Raw genomic sequence first — 11,774 nt, forward strand, 5'->3', positions numbered from 1 at the left:
CGGCATTGCTTCTTTCGCCTACCAGTTAAGATAATGACATTAACGTGCTTCATCGTTCTCATGTTTTTGAATCATTAGAGCAAGGTGAGGCTCCTCTATTTGTTGCATTTAATGTGAATGGTAATGACTATGATATGGGATATTATCTTGCTTTATGGTATTTACCCAAAATGGGGCACATTTGTTCAAGCTTTCATTATCCAAGAAATAAGCATGAAAAGATCTTTACTCAACGCCAAGAAGCCGCAAGAAAGGATGTTGAAAGGACGTTTGGAGTTTTGCGTGCACGATGGCATATTGTTAAGGCTTCGCGGCGTTGTCATAGTGTTGTTGTTCTTGGAGATATAATGAAGGCATGCATTATAATGCATAATATGATTGTTGAGAATGAGCGTGAAAGTGGAGTTTGGAATTGGAAAGGTCGAGAGGAAAGAAACAATACTGCGCTCTTTCGGGAAGATGATGGTTTTCATTTTGTCTATCGATGATTGAAGCAAGAAATAAGATCGAAATGAAGTTACACATACTAATCTTCAAAAGGACTTAGTTGAACATGTTTTAATTTGGCATTGAAGAAACAAAGCAGATCCGGTACCAATTTATGATCCAAATTGGTCGGATCCGGATGAGGGAGAAGGAGGCTGAAAATTAAAATGGAAATGAAAATGTATTTCCTATGTATTTCCTAACGTGAACTATTAAGTTCCAACGTATTTCCTATGTATTTCCTAACGTGAACTATTAAGTTCCAACGTATTTCCTATGTATTTCCTAATGTATTTCCTAATGTATTTCCTATGTAGTTCCAACGTATTTAATGGGTTGTATTTTAATGAACTATATTACAATGTATTTTAATTTGATTGGTAATTGTATTTCTATGAAAATAATTATATTGGATGAGAACATACATAGTGCATTAATTAAAAAAAAAACAGTTAGATAAAAATACATAGTTCATTAATTAAAAATACAATGAAATTAAAATACATAGTGCATTAATTAAAAAGACAGTGAAATTAAAATACATAGTGCATTAATTAAAATACATAGTGCTTTAATTAAAATAAAATACTAGATAATTAAAATACATAAGCTTAGTTAGAGCTAGAACCACCTCTAGCCCTTCCCCATTCAAAGACGATTTCAGCTTGTTGTTGCTCGATTATAAAAGCGGTATCGGGATGGAGGACACTTGTATCGGTCGCTAAAATCTTAGCTTCATATTGCATCTTTTGAAGCCGATTTTTTCCAATTGAACCTGATTTTTTCTGCTTGAATCCGATTTTTTTTCTTCTCTTGCCATCACAGTTCTTTGACCATATGCAAGTTCCCTTTCCCTAAGTTCTAAGCATTTTTTGTGTTTCATTTGCATCATGTGCAAATGTATCCTCTAAACGTGTAAAGTAACCCTCCAACATACCAAATGATTTTCTTGGTTCCTTTTGGACTTGGCTTTCTTCGATCCAAGAGGACGCTCCATTTCTTTTGGACCAGCTCTATTTCTTGAGAACCCTCCAATTCAACTCCACCAACACTTGGTGAATTAGAAGTTGAATCTTCACCATCATTTTTGCGACCTTTTCCCTTTGTGGGGCGGCTTGACCTTGCCTCAAAAAACGTTACTCCACTTTGGATTATCCTTGAGTATAACGTAACAATGATCAAGTGAAAAAGCCGATTTTTCTTGTAGTTGGTATCGTCATCCTTGCCTCGGACAACTAAAAAAAAAAAAAATGGTGGTAATTAGACTAAAATAATCACTAGGACTAAGATAATTAAACTGCAATAATAATTAGACTAAGATAATAATTAGACTAAGACTAAAATGGAAATAATAAATACACTAAGATAATTAGGCTAAGACGGAAATAATTAGACTAAGACTAAGATAATCAATAAATTCCAAATTGACAACGTTGTAATTACCCGGCTTTGTATTGTTGTACCACTTGCATGTCGAGCCTCCACCGCGATTCACAATTGCAACAAATTTGTTCATCATTTTGAAATATATTTCCACCTTCCGCTAATTGAATCGGGAGACCTATCCCGACCCGTGCTTGATTGAACTCGTTTGTTACGATTCCAAAATCCTTTTGCATTTTGGAAAGCACCAACAATAGAGTCTTCACTAATTTTTATCCAAGCAAGACATAGAGCTTGATCATCGGACATGCTAAAGTGAGCTCTCGCTTTTGCTTGAGTGCTACCACTTGCTTGAGATGCTTGAGTTGATGCCATTTGATATTTGGTTTTTAAGAACTGATTTTAAAGAAGAAGAAATATGATATATGATTGTTGGAAGTGTGAGTTGAAATGAAACAAATGTTGTATATATACCAAAGTTTTTATTTTGACCGTTTTTTGACCGTTCTGACTTTTTGACCGTTGGTAGCCGTTAGGACTCCGGACGGGATGTTGGATTCCGTCTGGTGAGTTTTGTAATCCACACGGAATCCAACATCCCGTCCGGGTTAACAAGTCAGTGATAAACTCGGTGGTTGGTTTCACCTCGTTTTGAACTGGGGATAATTATCACCTTCATTATCACCCTGCATTGCACAGCAGTTTTGGACCCAAGTAGGTGATAATTATCACTACCCCCTCTCTATCACCTGCATTGCAAATGCTCTTAGAGACAGTCTTTGGGTCGAGCTAGAAGATATACGCGCTTGGTCCCAACTCCCAAGTCCCAACTACCTTGGTGCATAGCTAGGGGCAGTTTTCAACGAGATCAGGTTTTGCAACGAAAGACAAGGTGGCAGCAGGCTTACAAGAGGAATGAGAAACTTTGACAAGTTTGTTTCAACTTTCAAGGCATAGTCTAGCTCATAGACTACACACTGAATGGAGCATTATTGTTTACGTTCTCAGAGTGCAAGCAAAATTCGAAAGTGTCAATGCTGGATCGTTTTCTGACCTCTTGCGATTGGGATGATCATTATAAGTTTGCAAAGGAATTATCTTTACCGAAATACAATTTTGATCATAGAGCAGTTCTTCTTGATTGTCGTCCCTCTAACCATGGCATGGTCCTATACCATTCCGTTTTGAGAATATGTGGTTTGAGGATAAAAAACTGATTAAAAAATCGAAGTTTGGTGGAGGTCTCTCCAATCTAATGGCAGATCTAGCTTCGTTTGGTGGAGAAAATTGAAGGAGGAAACAAAGGCTGAAAAAATATGGAAGGGTAGAGTTATAAATTGAAGAGAAATTGACCATCATTGTTGCATTAGAAACAAAGGAGGAAACCACGTCTCTCTCTCAGCAAGAAATTATTTCCAAAATTAATCTCAAACGTGAGCTTCAAACACTCCTGAGAAAAGAAGAAATAAGATGGAGGCAAAAGGCCAAAGTGAAAGGCCTTAAGGACAACGGTGAAAATACAAAGTTTTTTCATCGCATGGCCAACGCTAGGAGCGAAGTCAAGTCCTTATCAAGATTGAGAATTGATCGATGGAGAAGAAGTTTCTGATATTAACAAAATCAGAGACCATGTGGAGAGTTTCTATACTTCCCTTTATTGGATACCCCTTTATCCAAGTATGCATGGCGTTTGGTTGGAGCGCTCGATAGATGAAGATGAATTTTAATTTATCTGTTCTCAATGCTATGAATGACGACAAATCATCTGGACCAAACTATGGCTTTCTATAAAGCGTGATGGCATATTTTTAAGGACGACATAATGGTTGTATCTATGAGTTTCAACATGATGCTTTCCTAGACTAGAGGAACAACATGACCCACATAACTTTCATTCCCAAATCTGAAGAAGCCATCTCCTTATAAATGATTATCGGCCTGCAAGTCTCATTGGGGGGATATATAAGATCAGCGTGAAGATACTAGCAATAGAATCAAAGTGGTCATCCCATGTATAATTTCAGATCCTCAAGGCGCGGCAGTGGAAGGCAGGCAAATGTTAGTTGGATGGTGTTTTAGTTGCTAATGAACTTATCAACTCAAGATTGAAGTCCGGAATCCCGGGTCTGTTGTGTAAGGTTGACATCACCAAAGCGTTTAATTGTGCTATTGGAAAATTTTGGACTATTTCTTAGGAAGGATGGGCTTTGGTAACCGGTGGAGAGACTGGATCAGTACGTGCATCTCAACTGCTCGTTTTTCTATTTTGGTTGAAGGGTCTCCTACAAGTTGCTTCTAGAGCCATATGGTTCAAGTATGCAAATCATGCTGTGCAGTGGGTTTTTTTTTTTCCTAAAATCTTAAATTCTTAAAATCCGCCCTCGAGTTCCATAGTTAACATGATTTTTTTGGATTCTAATTGTAATTATGTATGAAAGGCTCATTTATTTTTTTAATAGAGAATAATTATGTTATTTAAGTGACATTAGAAAGGTTTTTCTAAATTATTAATAAAAGAGAGTTTGTTCTAATATCAACGAGAGAAATTGGGAATAATTATATAATTTAAGTGATATTAGGGAGGCTTTTCTAAATTATTAATAAATAGAGGGTTTGTTCTAATTTTTGTGAGGGACCACAGTGGAGGGGGTTCTTAAATACCCGGCTATCATATAGTGTAGAGATACATCAAGGCGACCCATTTATCCCGCTTTATTTACAATTATTATGGAATGTCTCACCAGATTGATGCACAATTCAGTAGCTCTTGGATACATTAAATGTTTTAAACCGAGTATCACCGGCCCGGAAGTGAGCACTCTCCAGTTTGTCGATGACACCTTATTCTTCTTGGACCTTCAGTTACTCATGCTCTGATCATTAAGTCCATACTACTCATCTTTGAAGCTACATCGAGGCTGAAAACTAACCACCCCAAGACCTCCTTAGCTGCAGTTGGTAACGTAGAGAACTTAATGCATCTCTCACAAGTCATGGGTTGTAAGATTGATACCTTGCCAAGTAAGCATCTAGGCCTTCCTCTGGGTGCATCTTACAAGAAGAAACAAGTATGGCGATCTGAACGTCGTTCAAAGAAGACTTGTTGTTTGGCAGAGAAAGCTATTGCCAAAAGGTGGCCGCTTAACTCTTGCTAAGAGCACACTTGTTAGCATTCTTATATTTCAGCTCTCACTCTTCATCATACCAATTAGTGTTGCCAAAAATATTGAAAGACTCATTTGCAACTTCTTATGGGATGTATATGAGGAGAAGACAAAACTCTATATGATCTCGTGGGAAAATATTTGTTCACCTAAGGCTTTGGGAGGGCTCAGTATTCGTCACTTTTCTACGATGAACAAGGCATGACTAGTTAATAAGTTTATTTTGTTTAGTGGTATAAGTTCAAGTATTCAATCAAAATCTCGATCACTCTCACTGCCTTTTTATTTTTTCATTAATGACTTGATTGTTAACTTTCATCATATTAATGAGTGTTCGATAATATTTACTCGATATTACAATTGATATTTAGAGAGTGATATATAGGTACAAAACTTTGATTAGAAGTAAAATAGAGTTTAGTGTAGGTGTGTTCATTAGAAGTAAGCAATCGAGCTTGAGGCTTATACAACATTTCTTGAAACGCTACCATGTGTCCATATTTTTTTGCCCACCCTAAGCCACAAGCTCGCTTTGCTCATAGATTATTGATTTAATAAATCTTACATGCATGGGAGGCATCAAATTTTGAGTACTTTGGATTGTAAAATTCATTAAATCTAGCCAAAACTTATGTTCCAAAATTAAAAGAAATTTTCTCTATACCTTTTACTTAATCCAACTATACTCAATTAGGAGAATTCACACTGATAAACACCCAAAATTGTAGTTTAAATTCCTTAATAGTATTCTATTTAGGCTAATTATGTTATTAATAATGTGAGTTTATCACTATTTATTTACTTTTGTGTATTTCATGCTTCGGAGTCGAATAAATGTTGAAGTGAAAGTCAATCTGGATGGAAAATTGCTGAAAAGTCAACAAAATTTCATATAGGTATATCTTTGGACTCAGAGCTCTGATTGAGACCCATTTTATATCAAAATAACCAACTCGAAAGTAGCTTTCTAACGGTCTAGACCTCAACATGTAAAACCCATAAGCCTATGGAGAGATAAAATTTCGACTTCAACATGTAAAATCCTACTTGTTCTCTATAAAAATATTGGTTAACTAGAAGTCTAAGCATCCATTGTATTATCCAACATTAGTTTAGTTTTTAGGGTTAGAATTAGAATTTGTAGCCTCCATTAAACCTCTATTAATAAAGTTTCCACCTTTTTCTTCCATATAGTCTAATATCTTTTTTTAATCATATTATTATTATTCTTCCAATGACATTAGGTTAATTCTCCCATTAAAGGGAGTGATTATGAAGCCTAATGAAAAATATATTATTAAAGTAGAATTATTTATTATACGTGTATGGTTTAATAGGTTTACTTTCTTATATATGTTTAGAGATAAATTGTATATTAAATTGAACTATGGATTCTTATGATTAGAACAAAGATGTTTAATTGTAATTATCATATATGCTATTAATAATGACTATAGAGATGTAAGTTGTTGCTAGAGATAATAAAGTTTAAGGCTTTAGGCTGGACCATTGCGGGAAAACCTAAAAAATATTATTTTTTAATGAGTAATTTGAATTGGACATGAAATAAATCATTAGGTGGATTATCATTTTCTCTCGCTCTTTTCATTCTAATATCATATTTTAATTGTTTAATTAAATTAGATTAAAAATATAATCATTAGTATAATCGTAGAATAGAAATCTCTCAACATATTATTACTCTCTCCTTGTTTATCTTGATTTAATCAGTTGATCGAATTCTATTTAGTCTTATTAGTTTAAGAATGGATATGAACCTTTACTATATCTATATTACTTGATACTATAGAGAGCGAGGGAATAGAGTATTGATTTAAACACGTGTTTATTAGGTTATGTATTAGTGTTTTACTAGATTTTGGACCCGGGCATACGCCCGGGATCTATTAAATATTTTGTTTGCTAAAAATGTTTTACAAAATGTCTCACACAAATTTTCGAATCAGAATATATTTTTATTGATAATAAACCGAAATACGTTAATGAGCAGCGATTATGATGCATAAGTACTTGGAAACTAAGAGATCAAATTGAGATTGCCTCTTCACTTTGTGGTTTAAGATATTAATCCATAATTTTCAAATATAATTATCTTAAACTCGATTTAGCTTGTATAATAGTTTTCTTAGATTTATGGTGATTTAGAGGCAAATTTTCGAATCAGAATATATTTTTATTGAAAATAAACCGAAATACGTTAATGAGCAGTGATTATGGTGTATAAGTACTTGGAAACTAAGAGATCAAATTGAGATAGCCTCTTCACTTTGTTGTTTAGGATATTAATCTGTAATTTTCAAATGGAATTATCTTAAACTCGATCTAGCTTGTATAATAGTTTTATTATATTTATGATGATTCATCGGTAAATCATCACCGCTCAGCATACGTACTAATGTGTACAAATCACTAAAACAAATTGATTGTTTCCATATCCTCAGATAATACACTACTCCCACTTGAAAAAATTTATCACATGAACGTGTCCTACAAACGGGTGTCGTTATATTAAATTATTTAAAAAAATATTAGCAACTATGCATAGCTATGAGATATGAAAATTATATTAATTACTCATTTAAATTTCTTGCACCACTCTCTATAAAAAGGAATCATCAAACCTTGATAAAACTTATCGACTTATTTTTATTGTTAGGTTTAACAATAGAAGTTTGATTGAAGTTTTGTGAGAATGTCCAATGTGGCGAAGATAATATTGAAGCTACTTGAATAGCAAGGCATTCCCAATCATAATAAAAGAATTATGACAAACACTACTTAAAATGCAAAACTATATTTGTGGAGACATTTATTCCCCCTACATATAATACAAATATGTTTTAGGGTTATTAGTTCAATGCATTTGCATCAAGTTTCTGATTTTCCATTAATTATTCTTTGAGGTTAGTTTAATGTAGTACGTTGCATCCGGTTTCAAATTCTCATTAATTATTCATTGAGGTTAGTTCAATGCAGTTGCATCAAGTTTCTAATTTCTCGTTCATTATTATTTGAGGTTAGTTGATTGCAATTGCATCCACTTAATGATTTCCGTTAGTTATTCATTAAGATTAATTCAATACAGTTACATCCAGTTTTTCATGTTTCATTAATTAGTATTTGAGATTAGTTCATTACATTTGCATCCAGGTTCCAATCTCCCGTTAATTACTCTTTGAGGTTACACTACCAAAAAAGTGACTTTTAGCCGCGAATGTTTTTGCCCAGGCCAGGGTTTGGTGGCTAGATATCACTTTTTGCCACGAAATGCAGAAGTTGTGGCAAGAAATAACATTTTGCCTCAGTATTTTCCTTTTGTGGCAAAAGGTACATGTTTTGCATCGATTTCATTCTGGCCGTGACTTTAAGTTACTGCTCTTACAACAAGTAAGTTCTGGGCACGGCTTTAAGTGTGTGTTTTGCAACAAACAGTGGCAAGAAGTTCTTAGTTTGCCTAATTATAAATTTTCATATTTATTTTCAAAGAGGACAGAGAATTACACATCACTTCCCGCGTGTATTTTCATTCTTTCCCACAATTTTATTTAGTGAAAATTGAATGTCAAATCTTCTCAAACAACCAAAAAAAAAAAAAAAAGGAAAAAAAATCGAAACCCATTTCTTTGCTTCTACAGTTCCGCCTCCTTCTCTCGCTTTGCATCCGCCTCTGCTTTCGACTACTTCTCAAGTGTTTCTTCACTGCTATTGCGGTAATCACCTTCTTGTCAAAGGTCTTTAATTAACATCTCTCTCTATTTTTTACGCTTTATAATTAAAAAGTATAATTTTTTGAGTGTTTAATCGGTTTTATGCGTTGATTCAAGTACTTATGAGTTTCTAATATAATCTATATAAAGATTTGAAATTTAAATTTAAATCCTTAGCTTTCTTCTTGTTTAGAGGTACAGTTTACTATTATTGTTTAAGCGAAAGTGATCCATTATATAACATTATCATGATGCGAGATCCATCACTGGTGTAAATGCTTTTTTTGAAGAGCAAGCACGCGTGAATGAAATGGAAGGAGGAGCTTTTTGGATTTGACCGGGACATCAATGCAGGGGCCACATGAACAGAACCGGCTTTGATGAGACTCGTTCATGTGCATTTGCTTTACGTGTTATGAAACAATTGATTCAAAGATGTCTTCAAGATGCAATTAAATTTGGAAATGTATTTGATGATGCATTATTGCAACATCTTTACCGATGGCTTTGCAGGTTAGTCTGTCAACTTCTTTTGCATGCCTATCTACTTAGCTCATATATTTACTCTATAGTTATATGTTGCAGCTCACAAGGTCAAACTTCATGATCCATCTCTTCATCGAAGTCTTTGCATAAGGTAGCGCTACTTTTGAGTGAAATTTTAGAATTGTCTAGTATTGTTACATAAATGAATAATTACTGCATTAGTTTTTTTGTTACCGGCTCAGAGAGTCACTGGTGTGGTTATCTTATATTCTAGATCTAGCTGCTTGTATTAATGTATTGTTTCTAGAAATGTAGCTTTCAAAATACCACTTAAGTCTTCTCTCAAGATGCCCATGGTTGGGGAAGGAAAGAAGTTGCTCGTTTTGGACATTGATTATATTTTGTTTGATCATCGGTCCACAGCTGAGAACCCACTTGAGCTTATGCGACCCTGTAAGTACTATGTTGTCTACTGAGGTTAAAGTAGTCTAATTATTTTCAAGTATTTCTTTTCCTGTTTGGTTCGACATCAATCTGCATCCGTGCAGATCTTCACGAAGTTCCTCTCCGCAGCCTTATTCGAGTATGATATCATTTTTTTATGGTCCGCAACTAGGTCTAAGATTGTATACACTCTTCTTGGTTTTTTCCGATGTAGTTGGCTATTCTTAGGATGGTCGGGTTTCAGAATGTTTTTGGCTGTTGTCCAATACTGGTTTAGGGGGATTGTCAGGGCATCACCAAAGCTACATTTCTAGAATTTGAAATATTGTTTAACCCTATTAATGTTTTTCTTTCTAGATTTTTTTTTTTGGTATTGTATATTGATATATTATGAAATGTGTATGCGATCAAGGTTGCTTGGGGAGCTTACGTGTTCTCATTATTTTTTTATGCAGACCTTCCCATATGAACATAATGAAGTAAACATTGATCTTTCATAGTTGAATTTAAAGCACTCATTGATCATTGACCCAACACAATTGAGGTTTATTCATACTTTGAGCTTAAAGTGAGGAGAAAATAATAATTTTGGATGTGGTTCTAAGACTTGCTATAAAATTGGGGAAACTAGTGCATATGTAACAGAATACACGTTGTGGGTGCTTCTAAAATTTTTTGTTCATCTTTTGATTTGTTTAATTTGATCCTTATAACATGGAGTTGTTTTTCATTATATGTTGAGTGGATAATTTGCTTGTGAAACTCAAGTAATGTACCGTGAGCTTGGGAGAAAACAAAAACTAAAATTGAAAAAGGAAGCTAGAGAGATAAGTTCTTCATATTGTGTCATTTTATTAAATTTTAAGTATTTTGTTGCATTGGCAGTCTACCTAGAAATAATGTCACTTGTCCACTTTGACAATTATTTTTCCTTGTTTATTATCACTTAAGAGACCTTGATTACTCTTTTTTTTTTTTGTTTATTCGAAGTTTTTGGCTTATGTATCTTACATTTTCTTTATTCTCAAATGTGCTTTGGACGTAATGGTTTGGCTTATATAATTAGACCAATTGATGATTGATGAGTAGTATCCACTACACACATGCCATTCTTTGTTTGCTTGGTGTATATGGGTATTTGTGTACAAGTTTGATATGGGTCGTAGTAGTATCTGAAATGCAGAGCCTTTGAACTTATCATCTATTACTAGCTACACCTCACTTGTCTTTGTTCAAGCCACGGTATGCAAAGTTACCACCCTTTTTCGTTTTTATTTTATACTTTCTAAACCTAGGGTTAGGGTTTTGGTATATGTGAAATGAGGTTTCTTTGTTTTACTTTATGTAGGCCATTCCATAACCTGCTTTTACTCTAAAACTTAATGTGTTATTTTTACTTGTTGCAGTATAAAGAAGACGAGAGCATCACTTATTTGGGATATGATTATTGGTTGACTGGAAAGACCAAGCCATATGATGAAGTGGTCGGGTGTATGACAAATTGACAACATGAAAAGAACTGAAGCTTGTTTTATAGTATATATAATTTTTTTCCCTTTTGTTCTTCCTTGTACCAAGTTATTTATTGATTCAATGACGACATTTTGTAGCAAAGAAATATTTGATTTAATAGAAAATGTGAGATTTTTTATGTTAGAATTCTTCTCTGAAGTAGTTTATAATTTTATATATGAATACTCTAGGGAAAAAAAAATAAAAAATAAAAATACAAACAAACAAACAATTTGCCCACGACCGTGGCAATAAATACTTTTAGCAACCACTGCGTGCCGTGTGAAAAAAAAATTCATTTATTTTGACAATTAAACTAATTCAAATAAAAAACAATTATTTTGCTACGACATGACCGTGGCTAAATGTTCATTCTCTTGCAGCGGTGACAAAAGTTGTGGCAACAAACTTCTTTCCACACCATTTTTTGCCTCGAGCGAGGCAAAAAGTTTTTTCATGGCAAAACACATGTTGCTTCGAATTTTAGACTTTTCACCACCACAACTGGCCGCGGCAAAAAATCATATTTTTAGTAGTGTTAGTTCAATACATCTGCATTCAATTTTTAATT

This window comes from Coptis chinensis, chromosome 3 (assembly GCF_015680905.1).
Source record: "Coptis chinensis isolate HL-2020 chromosome 3, ASM1568090v1, whole genome shotgun sequence".
NCBI lineage: Eukaryota > Viridiplantae > Streptophyta > Magnoliopsida > Ranunculales > Ranunculaceae > Coptis > Coptis chinensis.